The 17,591-nt window shown below is 41.6% G+C and overlaps 1 protein-coding gene across 2 annotated transcripts in view; it reads right to left on the bottom strand.

Moving 5' to 3' along the window:
* Positions 1–16,916, bottom strand: part of LOC121533577 (protein strawberry notch homolog 2-like) — a 120,911-nt gene extending 103,995 nt beyond the window's left edge. For both annotated transcript variants that reach the window (XM_041839644.2, XM_045205537.1), the window contains exon 1: positions 16,773–16,916. The gene's annotated coding sequence lies outside the window, so the exon portion shown is untranslated. The remainder of the gene's footprint in view (positions 1–16,772) is intronic.
* Between the last annotated feature and the right edge of the window lie 675 nt (positions 16,917–17,591).

Genomic DNA, 17,591 nt, shown 5'->3' with positions numbered 1-17,591 from the left:
CTCATTGTATGTAAACAGATGTCCATCTGAGTTGAGCAGCTGGCCCACAAGTAAAATGTCCTTCCTAAACCAATGTTTTAAAAACAGTGAATTGTTTTGATATTTTATGACAAGATTATTCCATAAACTGTAACATACTTATGAGGGGAAACATTATGTGTGTATAGAAAGGACCAACAATTAAGCATTTGTTTGTGGAAATCAGCCAGTTTAACAGGAAGTTTTTCAACTGCATAAGGACACTACAAAAGGAAACCACCAAATGTATTGAAAATAAGATTTTGGTATTGTAAACCAAAAGCTGTTTGGGTCCTTAAAGGATCCAAGAAATCTTTAAGGTGTGGTTAAAAGTAGTGAAGTCCAACACATTAAGACTGCCCTCAAACACTGTTTGTAAGAACATATTGTCACTTTGTGAGGTTTATTTTTCCATATAAAGTTAAACAGCGTCTTATCTAAATGGGAGCAAATAGATTTGACACTGTCAAGACAACACATACAGTGCACTCGGAAAGTATTCAGACCCCTTGACTTTTTCCACATTTTGTTACGTTACAGCCTTAATATAAAATGGATCAAATTAATGTTTTTCCTAATCAATCTACTCACAATACCCCATAATGACAAAGCGAAAACAAGTTTAGAAATGTTTGCAAATGTATAAAAGAAAAAACATTGAAATACCTTATTTACATAAGTATTCAGACCCTTTGCTATGACACTCAAAATTGAGCTCAGGTGCATCATGTTTCCATTGATCATCCTTGACATATTTCTACAACTTGATTAGGGTCCACCTGTGGTGAAATCAATTGATTGGACATGATTTGGAAAGGCACACACCTGTCTATATAAGGTCCCACAGTTGACAGTGCATGTCAGAGCAAAAACCAAGCGATGAGGTCGAAGGAATTGTCCGTAGAGCGCCAAGATAGGATTGTGTCGAGGCACAGATCTGGGGAAGGGTACCAAAACATTTCTGCAGCATTGAAGGTCCCCAAGAACACAGTGGTCTCCATCATTCTTAAATGGAAGAAGTTTGGAACCACCAAGACTCTTCCTAGAGCTGGCCGCCTGGCCAAACTGAGCAATCGGGGGAGAAGGGCCTTGGTCAGGGAGGTGACCAAGAACCCGATGGTCACTCTGACAGAGCTCTGGAGTTCCTCTGTGGAGATGGGAGAACCTTCTAGAAGGACAACCATCTCTGCAGAAATCCACCAATCAGGCCTTTATGGTAGAGTGGCCAGACGGAAGCCACTCCTCAGTAAAAGGCACAGGACAGGCCGCTTGGAGTTTGCCAAAAGGCACCTAAAGTCTCTCAGACCATGAGAAACAAGTTTCTTTGGTCTGATGAAACCAAGATTGAACTCTTTGGCCTGAATCCCAAGTGTCACGTCTGGAGGAAACCTGGCGCCATCCCTATGGTGAAGCATGGTGGTGGCAGCATCATGCTGTGGGGATGTTTTTCAGCGGCAGGGACTGGGAGACTAGTCAGGACCGAGGGGAAGATGAACGGAGCAAAGTATAGAGAGATCCTTGATGAAAACCTGCTCCAGCGCGCTCAGGACCTCAGACTGGGGCGAAAGTTCACCATCCAACAGGACAATGACCTTAAGCACACAGCCAAGATAACACAGGAGTGGCTTCGGGACAAGTCTCTGAATGTCCTTGAGTGGCCCAGCCAGAGCCCGGAATTGAAGCCGATCTAACATCTCTGGAGAGACCTGAAAATAGCTGTGCAGCGACGCTTCCCATCCAATCTGACAGAGCTTGAGAGGATCTGCAGAGAATAATGGGATTAACTCCTCAAATACAGGTGTGCCAAGCTTGTAGCGTCATACCCGAGAAGATGAGGCTGTAATCGCTGCCAAAGGTGCTTCAACAAAGTACTGAGTAAAAGGTCTGAATACTTATGTAAATGTCATATATTTCTAAAAAACTGTTTTCGCTTTGTCAATATGGTGTATTGTGTGTAGATGAGGAAAAACATTAATTGAAGCCATTTTAGAATAAGGCTGTAATGTAACAAAATGTGGAAAATACTGTGGCCCTAGACAAGCCTTAGTCAGCAAAACACTTCCTTTCATCTATCTTAATACCTGTAAAGGAATTCTGGGATAGGAGTAGATGTAAAACTTGAGTTGTCAAAAGGTAGAGGAATGGACTAATTGGGCAACCTTGTCTAACTCCTCTGTGGACTTCAAATCTAGGTGATGTACCATTGGCAAGTTTTACAGAACTATTATTTCCAATGTATGGGGTTCTTATTGATTTAATAAAGAAATCTCCAAATTTTAAAAAGTGGAGGGTATCAAAAATAAACGTATGGCTTACAGTATCAAAGGCCTTCCGGAAATCTAAAAATAAAATCCTAGGACCACCATCAAATATTTAATTATATTGAACCATATCCAGCACTAATCGTATGTTGTTCGAAATGTGCCACCCTTTCATGAAACCACACTGTGATTCAGTAATAATGCAAGCCAAATTTTAAACGCTTTGCTTAAATAGTGGCGAGTACCATATAATAATTATTCGGTCGCCAATTATCAATAAGCAAAGGGTCCTTGTGAGGCTTACGTATGATGGTTAGCAGACCCTGCTTTACGGAAGGGGGCAAGTTTTGCTTTTGAATAGATTCATCATAAACTACTAGACAAAATGTTGCAATGTTATCAATAAAGGCTTTGTAAAACTCTGCCGTTAACCCATCATTGCCCGGGGATTTTTATTTTATTATTTTATTTTAATCCCCATTTTGATTTAATCTATAGTTATACTTTTTGAACATTTAGTTTTGAACTCCTCATTTACAGTTACTGGTTTAATAATTGACTGCAATATTTCTGAGTTTCCCTGTTGAGGAGTCCGTTTTTAAAGATTACTGGAAAAAATAGCCACAAAGGCAGAGACTATTTTACTAGCTTCACTTAAAATGCCATCAATTGTTAGTTTCCTTAAAACATTAATTTCTGAATGTCTCTCCCTATTCTTCTCGCCTTCCTCCATTCATTGTCTTCTTGATCTAACAAAAGCCCCTCTAGCCTTCTGTTTGTACATTTCATCTAATTCATTTTTGCAGATTATGTAACTGAATATCATAGAACTCTGTACCTTCTTTTTGATGTTCAGATAGGGAAGTACTTTCACTGACAATGCTTTCAATCCTTAATCAATTTTTTTATGCATGTTCCTTGCCATGCCTCATTGCAAATCTTAAACTTTAATAGTTCTCAGTATTTCCCATATTCATCATTATCAATGGCTAATGTCCAGTGTTCTTCAATAAAATAATTTACATTTGCTGTGAAGTCTTCAAATCGCAAGAGTGTTTTTACATTTCCAATAACCCACATTTGAACGTTTCTGTGAGCTATCACAAAGATTCAGTTTTAGTTTGATGACTTTATGATCTGTTAAAATAGCAGGTGAGATCTCAATTTGATCAACTTTAGGTTCTAAATCATTGGATATCAGCCATCAGTCTATTCTGGACTGTAGAGTGAAATGTTTGTTGCTCCAAGAGAAATCTTCTACCATAGGTTTTCTATACCTCCATATATCAATAACATTCATACAAATTACAGAATACAGATAATCTATTACATGAATCATGTGCTCTAGGAGGATATCTGTCTATGGTATTGTGTAAAACCATATTAAAGTCTCCCCCAAATATCAGCTTTGAATTGGAAAATTATCTATGAGTGAATTTGCATTCTCTTCCATATCTTCCAATAGTTTTTCATTTGCATTTCTTGAGTTATAACCACAAACATTACCAACTAAGAACTGTTTTACAGCAGTTTCAATAACTAAAAAGACTAAACCTGTTGTGTTAACGGATATAAGGAGTAACTCGTAACGATAAAAGTAGTTAACTAACTATTAAACTGAATTGGAAATTTGACTCCCTCTCTTATTTGTGGAATGGAACATATTATTACATGTCATATATAATTCTAATTCAATATGAACCTGTACTGAAACGTTTAACTTATTTTTTTCATTATTTATTTTTACCATGAACCAATTACCTGTCAAATGTCAGTCAATGGATGATGCTCAACATGTCAGTGTCAATCATGTAAAAATAGTCTGAGTCAATGTCAACAATCTAAGATAAAAAAACAACAGGTGAGCAAGTAAAGTCAAAAACCTAACGAAGGTTAGGTAAAGATGTTCTCTCTTCATTTGCGTCGTATTTCCTTCCCATCTATGTATGCTCTAGGGCCCACGAAGTAAGCTCTCTTTCCCTCCTTGCGGGCACTAGATTGTGACAAATGTCAATTACCTTTTGTTTTACGTCCTCACCGTTGTATTCAGTCAGTCCGTACAGGCACAGGCACTATCATTTTACCTCAGGTTAGCCAGCTAGCTAACTAGCTGGCAAAAGGTCTAGAAAGTTCATGTAAACTTTTTGATACAAAAAAGCAAAAAGATCTTCCTGACACACAAAAGTCGCATAACTAGTCAGTCAGTTTGTTCACAGTTATGACATAAATCGAGAAATTTGAGAGTAGGAGTCAAAATCCGTGGGGAGTGCTCACATTACGTCTGACCAAGTTGCCATCACCATGGCAACCGCTAGCTAACAATCTTATCTCATCATGAATGCAAGCACATGGCTTGAATGACAGATCTGCGCCAACTGTCTTGGTTTTTGCAGATTTCATAAAACGAACTAAGCCCACTAACATAATAGGCCCAGACAGTAATGGTGTTATTTTTGTATCAAGGATGAGTGTTCACTTATACAGTAAGTAGCAGCTAGCTAGGCTAACTACATTGCTGGACAGATAGACGGGTTGGTTGTTTAGCAACAAAACCGACGTGTGCGCAACTATGGGGAAAACAGACAGGATTAGTTTAGGTTTTTGATAACAATGTAAACTATATTTAGTCTCCAATGTTTATTGAATAACTAATAAAGTTGCACAATGAGCACTTGTCTCTCAAATACATCGTTAGTTGTTATTTAGCTAGCTAGCACATTTTTGCCATATTAGTATAGACGTGACATCAGTAAAAACAAGACATGGCATCAAGAACAAGCCACTTACAACTCACATGGCAGTTTATTTTCATTGTTGCTAGCTATCTGGCCATCCAGAAGCATAACAACACACGACATTGTCCCATTTCAAGCGCACGCATCGTTTTCATGACATTGTCAGCTAACCAGTCTATAGAGCCTACCTACATTGCTGGCTAGCTAGCCAACTAACGTTAACTAAGTGAGAATGTGATGAGAACTGGACTGCTTGCTTGGCTAAGGGTACTTTTGATTATTTAGGCCTACTTATTCAAATATGCTGTCGCTGGCTGTGGCAAGCTACTCACCGTCAAACCACAATGCCTACCAGGTTATAAAAATGTACTTTTTGGTCCACCGCCACTGTGGCAGATAGATTAAAAAATCTACCAGCCACTCCGTTTTTGTACCAGACAAAATACTTTTTTCCCGCTAAATTTACACCAACACACAAAAAAAAATGAACATGCTTTGCAATGTTTCTAAAACAATACAGTGGGGAAAAAAAGTATTTAGTCAGCCACCAATTGTGCAAGTTCTCCCACTTAAAAAGATGAGAGAGGCCTGTAATTTTCATCATAGGTACACGTCAACTATGACAGACAAAATGAGATTTTTTTCTCTCCAGAAAAGCACATTGTAGGATTTTTTAATGAATTTATTTGCAAATTATGGTGGAAAATAAGTATTTGGTCAATAACAAAAGTTTCTCAATACTTTGTTATATACCCTTTGTTGGCAATGACACAGGTCAAACGTTTTCTGTAAGTCTTCACAAGGTTTTCACACACTGTTGCTGGTATTTTGGCCCATTCCTCAATGCAGATCTCCTCTAGAGCAGTGATGTTTTGGGGTTTGTCGCTGGGCAACACAGACTTTCAACTCCCTCCAAAGATTTTCTATGGGGTTGAGATCTGGAGACTGGCTAGGCCACTCCAGGACCTTGAAATGCTTCTTACGAAGCCACTCCTTCGTTGCCCGGGCGGTGTGTTTGGGATCATTGTCATGCTGAAAGACCCACCCACGTTTCATCTTCAATGCCCTTGCTGACGGAAGGAGGTTTTCACTCAAAATCTCACGATACATAGCCCCATTCATTCTTTCCTTTACACGGATCAGTCGTCCTGGTCCCTTTGCAGAAAAACAGCCCCAAAGCATGATGTTTCCACCCCCATGCTTCACAGTAGGTATGGTGTTCTTTGGATGCAACTCAGCATTCTTTGTCCTCCAAACACGACGAGTTGAGTTTTTACCAAAAAGTTATATTTTGGTTTCATCTGACCATATGACATTCTCCCAATCCTCTTCTGGATCATCCAAATGCACTCTAGCAAACTTCAGACGGGCCTGGACATACTGTCTTAAGCAGGGGGACACGTCTGGCACTGCAGGATTTGAGTCCCTGGCGGCGTAGTGTGTTACTGATGGTAGGCTTTGTTACTTTGGTCCCAGCTCTCTGCAGGTCATTCACTAGGTCCCCCTGTGTTGTTCTGGGATTTTTGCTCACCGTTCTTGTGGTCATTTTGACTCCGAGCCCCAGATCGAGGGAGATTATCAGTGGTCTTGTATGTCTTCCATTTCCTAATAATTGCTCCCACAGTTGATTTTTTCAAACCAAGCTGCTTACCTATTTCAGATTCAGTCTTCCCAGCCTGGTGCAGGTCTACAATTTTGTTTCTGGTGTCCTTTGACAGCTCTTTGGTCTTGGCCATAGTGGAGTTTGGAGTGTGACTGTTTGAGGTTGTGGACAGGTGTCTTTTATAGTGATAACAAGTTCAAACAGGTGCCATTAATACAGGTAACGAGTGGAGGACAGAGGAGCCTCTTAAAGAAGAAGTTACAGGTCTGTGAGAGCCAGAAATCTTGCTTGTTTGTAGGTGACCAAATATTTATTTTCCACCATAATTTGCAAATAAATTCATTAAAAATCCTACAATGTGATTTTCTGGATTTTTTTTCCTCAATTTGTCTGTCATAGTTGACGTGTACCTATGATGAAAATTACAGGCCTCTCTCATCTTTTTAAGTGGGAGAACTTGCACAATTGGTGGCTGACTAAATACTTTTTTCCCCCACTGTACATGTATTACTAGTAAGAAGTAACTTACGCGGTATATTGAATAATTACATTTTTTGTGACCAGAGTCTTTAATCCCAAATATCACAGATTCCCACGGGGGGCCAGTATGATAAAAAAAAAAAAATAATAATAATAATAATGTAAGTCGCTCTGGATAAGAGCGTCTGCTAAATGACTAAAATGTAAATGAAATGTAGATGAGATAAAAATATTCACCTGTCCCTTTAAGGGCGGGAGGTTACCGTGGTAGCGCGACTTGAGTCATGTTTGTGCCTGTGAGATTGAGTCTGACTTGTAGAAGCGATGTCTTCTCTTCCCTAGCAGATGAAACTCAAACATAGAAATACAACCTAGCTTGTGAACAAAACAATGTAAAGAGCCAAGAAACACAAGGACAGTCTCACTTCAGTAGACTTTCGTTAAAGTAAATTAGTCCAACTTTTATGCCTGTGCACAGCACTTCTAAAAATGAATCTTTCACTCAGCTCTTCACGTGCGCACAGCCCCCAGCCAGAATGTTGCAGCGCGAGGTGGAATAGGCTATATAGGATTTGTAGTTCTTTAACTTTGTGCGATTAATTTACCAGCTATGAAACATAACAGCTACTGCAGCATTTATTTTACTATGAATGTGTTCATACTTGACTATTTTTATTCAGAAATGCTCGCACTGTGGAGCCCTGACCACCCGCCAACGTGGCTGGTGAAATAAACATCTTAACCCCAAATGCCAAAATCTAACCACATTTGGCAGGTGTTAATTTTAGGCCCTGATGCCTACTCTCGCTCATGTCTTGACTTAGGACTGAATAATGTTCAATGAGCAGCTCGTAGAGCGCCCTCTTCAGGTAACCATTGAAAACATAAATAAATGACTGCAAATTACGTATTTGTTCATTCTAATATTGGCGCTTTATCTGTGGAATAAAGACCAATACAAATATTTATGTGAAAGGATAAGATCTAATAAAGCTACTGCGATGCATTGAAGCTTGACAAGGTGAGGCAAGAGTTTAGAGGAATCGGTCACCACCTATGACATTTGGAGTGCTCTGGGGACATGGCTTGGCTGTAGACAGAGGCTGAGGAAGTGTGGCTGGAATGACAAACTACTGAAAGAGATGGGAAAGCTGGGGGTGGACTAAAAGCTGCACAAGATGTTATTCATCTTGGCTACAAGGCCTATCTCCAAGCCCGCAGACCACTCCCTGCATTCTGTAACTGTACTTACATTATTTTCTTTGGTTTAGACTAGCTAGCATGTGTGGATTTTGCAAGCAGCAACACCTACAAGTCTCTCTATCCCTCACATCCTCCACCCAACTCCAAACACACAACTATCACAATGTTAAGCTTTAGCGCGTCTGGTGCCAGTCTGACTGGGTATTTTTGCTTTCAAGATAGCTGCTTCCTACAGTGGACAGCTGTTAAGGGGACTCATCTGGTTTCTGTTCCGCTCTCTTGGGAGCCTCAGACAGAGCCTGACGTGCCCACAGTGATCCATTCCCTTCTCAGACATACACAGATACGCATCTACAGACACGACAGTATTTCAAGATTTTTTGGTGTAATATTATATTCCAAGACTTCATCCTCTAAAAATAAGGGATTGTTGAAGCTGTCACCACAAGGCTAAATACAAAAGTATGTGGACACCCCTTCAAATTAGTGGATTCGGCTATTTCAGCCACACGCGTTGCTGACAGGTGTATAAAATCCAGCACGCAGCCATGCAATCTCCATAGACAAACACTGCCAGTAGAATGGCCTTACTGAAGAGCTCAGTGACTTTCAACAAGTCAGTTTGTCAAATTTCTGCCCTGCTAGAGCTGCCCCGGCCAACTGTAAGTGCTGTTAATGTGAAGTGGAGACGTCTAGGAACAACAATGGCTCAGCCGCGAAGTGATAGGCCACACAAGCTCACAGAACGGGACAGCCGAGTGCTGAAGCGCGTAGAGCGTAAAAATCGCCTGTCCTCAGTTACAATACTTACTACCGAGTTCCAAACTGCCTCTGGAAGCAACTGTTCATCGGGAGCTTCATGAAATGGGTTTCCATGGCTGAGCAGCCGCACACAAGCCTAAGATCACCATGCACAATGCCAAGCGTCGACTGGAGAGGTGTAAAATTCGCTGTCATTGGACTCTGGAGCAGTGGAAACACGTTCTCTGGAGTGATGAATCACGCTTCACCATCTGGTAGTCCGACGGACGAATCTGGGTTTGGCGGATGCCATGAGAACACTACCTGCCCGAATGCAGTGCCAACTGTAAAGTTTGGTGGAGGAGGAATAACAGTTTGGGGCTGTTTTTCATGGTTCGGGCTAGGCCCCTTAGTTCCAGTGAAGGGAAATCTTAACGCTACAGCATACAATTACATTCTAGACGATTCTGTGCTTCCAACTTTGTGGAAGGCCCTTTCCTGTTTCAGCATGACAATGCCCCCATGCACAAAGAAAGGTCCATACAAAAATTGTTTGTCGAGATCGGTGTGGAAGAACTTGACTGGCCTGCACAGAGCGCTGACCCCAACCCCATCGAACACCTTTGTGATTAATTGGAACGCTGACTGCGAGCCAGGCCTAACCTGCCAACATCAGTGCCTGACCTCACTAATGCTTGTGTCTAAATGGAAGGAAGTTCCTGCAGCAATGTTCCAACATCTAGTGGAAAGCCTTCCCAGAAGAGTAGAGGCTGTTATAGCAGCAAAGGGGGGACCAACTCCATATTAATGCCCATGAGATGTTCGACGAGCAGGTGTACACATACTTTTGGTCATGTAGTGTATTACATTTTCTCCTACATAGGAGAGCTCAACCCGAGGTGGGGTTAAAAGTGAGTTGGAGATAATACTCCCAAATCAAACACGAGATAATCTCCTGAGAATGTTCATTCCAATTGGCCCCAAGGGATCCAGCACCAGGGAGAGGAATCATAGAGCGATAAGCTCCTCTTTCACCAAGTCAGAGAGAAGAGAGCACTTATGTCACATACAGTAGCATAACACTAGCCTGGTCCCAGATCTGTATGTGATTAAGACAACTCCCCCAGTGACTGTCGTCACGCAGACGAGTACGCTAAAGCACATATTCAGATCTGAGCGAGTTGACTTAAACCATCCACACAAGATTTACAATTCCCTGCACCAGCAGCACTACACTAATCTTTCTCCATAAATTAACTAATGAAAACAGCCCCGCTCTGCAGTTTTTACACACACATAATGAGAGAATATGAGAAATGGCAGCTAATTTGCAATTATCTATTTCTGTAGGGATTTTTTGACATTTCTGAATGCAAATACTCCTCATGCTATGGATACATTTCCAGGTACTTCATAAATACCTTCTTTGTTGTTGGGTGTGTGTTAAATTAGACATCTTAAATTTCACTGCACACAATCTAGGCTAGCTTGGACAATGACACATATGTTATTAATCTTCATCCATCAATGTGGTTGTTAATACTTCCCTCATATTTCCTTCCTGGATCAGTCCCATGTTGAAATTACAATGTTTGCTTTTCAGAGAAGGATGTTGACATACTCCTCAGCTTTCCACAACCTACTGAAAGGCACAGCATTGAGCACGCTCTCCTGCATTTCAATCATCTTCAGAATGGCTCTTATGTAGCCGAGACACACATAGGACATAGCCAACCAGAAAAGGCTCAGTGTCTTGACTGACAAAAACCATGGCTTTGCTGGATCAAGTTCATGTTTAATACATGACCATTACCTAATGAGGGACAGATTCCAGGAACGGCTGGAATAGTCAAACCCATTACCCAACCCTGACTCCCCTCACTACTACTACCACCCTTTCTCTGCTCCTCCCTCCTCCACTCTACATTTTTCACTCTTGCTCAAATCAGCCCAGAGGTCATAAATGTAATGTATCACTAGCTCCGGCTGGAGGGGAGAGAGTGGTGGTAGCACAAAAAGTATATGTTGGGCTGTTTGGGTGCATTAAATCACAGCAGTGCTCGACCCTGCTCTCCATCCCTTCTGCTACTCCTGCCTGCGCTCGACAACAACTGAACCTTGTGCCCTTCCGAGCCCGGCAGAACTGGTGGAGCTGGAGTGCACTTACTGACACAAGGGGGAGGGGAAAGGAGAAGAGAAGCACCCCCACTCTGGGGCACAGTGACCGGGAGCAAGGCTGTGGCTCAACTCATTCAGCCTAGCAACAAGACATCAATGAGCATTATGATTTTGGTTCTAACAGTTTGTATCTTCAATACAAAGAACTCAACATTTTGCATTTATTCTTCATGTAAGATCAATTTCGTCAACACCGCTGTTTCACAGGACATGCCAAAATAAGAACAGTGGAGTAGATTTGTTTTACAATGACATGATGTCAACACGTCGTCATGAAGAGAACCGGTGTCTATTGATCGAGCTCTGGGGTGCACTGCCACCCGAGAAAAGAGGAGAGTGCGGAAGCTTGTGGTTTTCACTCAGTAGGCCTATTCCTGCATGACACTCCAATAGTTAAACAGCCTGTCTGCTGCCATTAAGATCCAGTGGCCATGGGGAACGAGAGAGAGGGGGTTAGACATTCACAACACCAAGGCCAGTGACCACGTCAATGGATAGTCAGGAAGCTTAGCAACACAGCATATTATTCACTTCGCAATCAGTAAATAGCATCACTCACAAGGGGAAATTACTTAATTGGAAAAATAGCCATGGCAACCTGTGTCAAGGTTAGCATTTTCCCTGACTATCCTGCAGACAGCGAAGTGACTCTGGCAATTGTACTCTCCTGGGGAAGAAATTGTGTTAAGTGGCTACAGATTTGTAAGAGAATGGTCATTTGAGTTATTCATGGACAATTACACTTACTTGTACCTTCAAGGAATACAGAGAAAGGGTAAGATGAGGTTCAATCTCAACTGCCAGCCAGAACTACCAAATGAGCTAAATTCCTTTTATGCTCGCTTCAAGTAATATAACACTGTGCCTTGCGTGAAAGACCCTGTTTTTGACTGGATGACTGTGTGATCTCGCTCTCCGTGACCGATGTGAGGAAAACGTTTAAACAGGTTAACAATCACAAGGCCTCCGGGCCAGAGGGAATACTAGGGTGCGTTCTCGAAGCATGCGCAGACCAGCTGGCAAGTGTCTTCACAGACATTTCCAATCTCTCCTTGTCCCAGTCTGTAATCCCAACATGTTTCAAGCTGGCCACCATTGTCCCTGTTCCCAAGAGCTCCAAGGTACCCTGCCTAAATGACTATCGCCCTGCAGCACTCTCATTTGTAATTATGAAGTGCTTTGAAATGCTGGTCATGACAAACACCATCATCCCAAACCCACTCAAATTCACATACCGCCCCAGATCCAAAGATGACGCAATCTCAATTGCACTTCACACTGCCCTCTCCCACCTGGACAAGAGGGGAAATAACTGTGAGAATGTTGTTCATAGACTACAGCTCAGCGTTCAAAACCATAGCCCCCTCCAAGCACATCACCAAGCTAGGGACCCTGGGACTGAACCCCTCCCTCTGGAACTGGATCCTGGACTTTCTGACGGGCTGGCCCCAGGTAGTGAGGGTAGGCAACAACATCTCCGCCACACTGACCCTCAACACGGGGGGCCCTCAGGGGTGTGTGCTTAGTCCTCTCCTGTACTCCCTGTTCACCCGCAACTGGGTGGCCACACACGACTCCAACACCATCATTGAATTTGCTGACGACACGATGGTGGTAGGCCTGATTACCGACGGCGATGTGTCAGCCTACAGGGAGGAGGTCAGAGACTTGGCAGTATGGTGCCAGAACAACAATCTCTCCCTCAACGTCAGTAAGATCAAGGAGCTGATCGTGGACTACAGGAGAAAGAGGGTAGAGCACGCCTCCATCCACATCGACGGAGCTGTTGTGGAGCGGGTCGAGAGATTATGAGTTCCTTGGCGTCCACAATCAATAAGGACTTAATATGGTCCACACTAGGGCTGGGCGATATGGCCTAAAAGTCATATCTATTTTTTTTGTTGTTGCAATAATCACTGATCTGGCTTTCAGGTCTGTCTATAAAAATGCAAATGTTTTTTTTTACAAATGTAACCAGAACCATGCATAATGCACATTCACTAATAATGTAGCGGGCATTATAGAAAATTAACACCGGTCTCATAAACAATCTCTCAAGCACACGTGCTAGTGAGTAGTCAGCTAATATTTATATTTCAAGTTTAGCCAACTTGGATGTAGGTATAATTTCACAAGCTCTGAATTCAGCTAACAAGGCAAAACAGTTGAATTGTTATGAACCCAACCTTCTGTCCATCTCCAACTGTTAGCCTGTCCACTTTGTTCAGATGTTGAAATCAAGTGGCCTACCTTATTTCTCAGAATGAGTTGCCAATTCCTTATATAATTGTTTTATGCTTATTGCACATTTATAAAACACAGACTAAACAGCTTGTATAACAATCTTTATTTGACTAAAAGGCTTGAAAAATGGCCAAAGACGCCAGCCACCCAAGCCATAAACTGTTCACTCTGCTACCGTTCGGAAAACGGTACAGGAGCATCGGCTCTCGGGCCAACAGGCTCAGAGACAGCTTCTACCCCCAAGCCATAAGACTGCTAAATAGCCAGATGGTTAATAGTCAATTAACGGTATGCGAAGTATCTGCACTGACTATCTTGCACTGACCCTACGCACACTCACTAGACCAGGGGTCTCCAACCTTTTTGTAGCATGAGAGCTACTTTTATGAAATATGTCGCAAGCTACACATTTTTTAGATAACTTTCAAATAGATACATTCTTCTTTACCCTGCGTCTTGGGTATAAGAGATGCGTTTTCTGTCAATATACCCGGTAAAATAATGGTTAATAAAACAACTCTAAGGGGGCCCCATAAAATATTTATTTGTATTTTCCGGAATTCTGTTCTCTGTTTTATTTTTCCTGGTTTTAGAAGTTGTTGTTTTTACTCTCAATTAGTGTTGAACGGCATACCAGTACCACGTTAATACCACGGTACCAAAACATTTTAGAATACCTTAGTATCGTTTCATATGATACTAGCAACTTTTTCAGCACTACCGTTCTAAAGAATCGGCTGGCGCATGTTATAAAATGTTTAGAAAGTCAGTTTTGTTAATAAATTCAGTTGAATTTTAGCAACAGTCACTAGTCTCTTGTATGCACATGTCCAATAATATCCACTTCACTTTCATGCGCATAGAATACCACTTGTGGCAGCTGTAATCAGACAGCCGCATCCCTTACCAGCCCACACCTCACTCACTTCTCTCCGTCCACTCTTCACAGTCAGTTGATTTATTTTATTTTTTAAATATAATTTAGCCGTGATGGCGAGCGGGATGCAGACCCAGACCCTGATTAGTCTTCTGTTGTTAGATTTGTACATTTGTTACATTGGAGCAGCGCACAAAGCGAGCAATGTCGATACATTGTATAATTTCATCACCTGTTATAACCTAGAGCACAGACCAATCTGAGTAGACTTTGGAAGTTCACTGTAATGCGGCCTCAGTGTCAGAGAGGGAAAATTGAACGCTTCGTGACAGGCATGCTTGCAGCTTTACAACAAAGAAAACGGCTTGTCTCTAGCCTAAACAGCTAAAAAAATATGACCCATATTGCCAGAGATTCGCGCACATTTTATATAATTTCACAAACCATGTTGCGGGCCGGTTTAAACTAATCCTGGGTCGCTAATTATTGGTTTGATAACAAACAACATTGTTCAGTCATGTTACTTAGCTAGGTAACAACCTGGTAACTTCACAGTAGGTTTAGGCAGATTTGACTAGTAAAGGAAGAAAGGAAAAGGATCTACTCATGAGATGTGCTTCAAAAGGTAGGATTCATATAGGCCTAATGTAAGCCTAAACTATATAAAAAAAATAGATATTTCTTGCTGGTGTTCCTTAAATTCTGTTTGGTGCATAACATTTTTAAAGTTGGGAGCGTGAGACAGAGTGTGTGTGAAGAAGGAAGGGAGAGAGTGTGTGTTAACTGAAGAGTAATGAAGGTTTCATGCAGTGTTTTCCCCTTACTGACACAATGACATGCAGATCATTATGCAAGGTGGCACCTTAATTGGGGAGAACGGGCTCGTGGTAATGACTGGAGCGGAGTTTTGGGGTAAAGTCTGTCTACCAACAAAACGGTTATCATTAGAATCGCTAATTGGCTACACTCGGAGTGATAAACAAATGTGCGCACCAAATAGACAGACATAGGCAATATTGCTGGAAATTAATTGGCAGATATTGTGTTAGGTTTGGCTTTTTAAGCCAATAGTGGCTAAACAGGAGTGGGATAATGTCAATGTGGCTTTGATTTGCAAAGTCTAGGTCCAAAAGGCTTCTTAACAGCTTCTACCCCCAAGCCATAAGACTCCTGAACAGCTAATAATGGCTACCCGGACTATTTGCATTGTCCCCCCCCCCCCACACCCCACCCCACCCCCTCTTTTACGCTGCTGCTACTCTGTTTATTATCTATGCATAGTCACTTTAACTCTACCCACATGTACATATTACCTCAATGAACGGTGCCCCCGCAAGTATTCAGTATTCAGCTATGTGGCAAATAAAAATTGATTGGATAGTAGTCGGGAGCTTTATGTTTATGACAGTATGCGATGGAACACGTGAAAAAAATGTATGTACTTTCAGAATTGCTTGACGAGCTACGAGCTATTGGTAGCTCGCGATCTACCTGTTGGAGACCCCTACACTAGACCATATATGCACACACACACAACACTGACACTTCCACACACATACCGACAACACAAACAGGCATACGAGCAACAAACACACATACACACACTTTAACACTCATCATTTGCTGTTGATACTCTGTTCTTTATTTTACTCTTATTACAATATATCCTGATGCCTAGTTACTTTACCCTTCCTTCAGGTAGATACAGTATCTACCTCAAATACCTCTGCACACTGATCTGGTATTCCCTGTATATAGCTCCATTTTTAAAAAGAAATAAATAGTGGTATCAATGGCAGGCAGGCAGGCACAATAGCTAACATTTCTACAGTTAGGCCTATAAAGTTCCAATAGTTTTACACATAACGTTACTCAGATAAGACTAAACCTGAAGGGGTCAATGCCTCCTCACAGCTGTCCGTGAGCTACAATCCAGGCAAACTAGTGACATATGCATCGCCACTTGCTCTTCCACCTACTCCACTCTCTAGGTTAGCTAACTAAGCAGTGCAAAGACAGATATAGCTAGCTAGCTACCTATAGCCAAGCCAAGGTGCTAGCTAAGCTAGTTAGTACCACAAAGCGTTAGCAATAGTAGCTGGCTAGAGATAACGATAGTAAAACAAATTGAGAACTTTGCGAACCTCAACAAACAAAAACATGGACATTTGACAACATTTCAGCAGCATTAACTATGAAATAAATAGAACTTACACATTCACCAATGTTACCTAGCTAAACAAATTGGTGCTATCAAAGTGCGACGACTTAAGCTAGCCTGACTACCAAGCTAGCTAAAATCAAGCTGCTTGACAAGAAGGCTCGAGCCCGGAATTGATAGCTAACAGTAGCTAACTAGCTAGCTAACGTTAGCTGCCGATGTGTCGCTCGCGCCGTGTTTTAGCTGTATGAAACGCTTAAATTAAACTTACCACGAATGTATTACTTATTCTAAACCCCAGCTCCGTTCGCACTTATGTTTTCAATCGAATTCCTGAGTTAAATGAACCGAAACAAGGAATTTGATCCAACTTATTATTTTCAGTTGTTTTCTTCACTTCCTGATAGACGCTGCCATTTTGAATCGAAAGCAGATATTTCCGCTGCTGTCGTCACACTGTAGGCTACTCTGTGATAGTGGCCTGAGGTTTGTGGATAACAAACAGCATACTTTACCTGCCGAAGTAACTTTGACAATTAAAAACAAAAATATAAATAAGTACAGAAAACACAACGAGAAACATTGTTAACACAATTTAGCCAATTCAAACACTACAGTCCATTGCCTACCTTGGGAACATTCTCAGCTGTTTTGAATAGGGCTTAAAATCAAAGATCATTAACAATAGTGTTTACAACGCCGGCTGCTGGTTAAATTGAGCAATTCATAAAGAATCTTCATTCAAATGTCACTTTTGCTATCAGTTCAAGTCCAGCCATCATAAAAACTCATGTGATTAATGCTTTCACTTTTGCTATACAAAAGTGAAAGCATTGATCACAGGAGTTTTCATGATGGCTGGACTTGAACTGACCACAGGATAGCTAGATCAGCTTTGTTCTTGTGTGCAGGGCCAGTGGCCACATGCCACTTGTATGACTAGGCTGGGAACAAGGCTTTGGGGTTGCCAGATATGGCTCTCACATCCCCTCCTTTGGGTTCAAATAGACTACACACATCATAGACAGACAATAGTTTTAGACAGACAAAAGTGTTATACCAAGACACATGATTCAACTTCCTTAAAGCA

The sequence above is a fragment of the Coregonus clupeaformis genome, chromosome 20, assembly GCF_020615455.1.
Source record: "Coregonus clupeaformis isolate EN_2021a chromosome 20, ASM2061545v1, whole genome shotgun sequence".
In the NCBI taxonomy this organism is placed as follows: Eukaryota; Metazoa; Chordata; class Actinopteri; order Salmoniformes; family Salmonidae; genus Coregonus; species Coregonus clupeaformis.
This window is presented reverse-complemented; position numbering and strand designations above follow the sequence as displayed.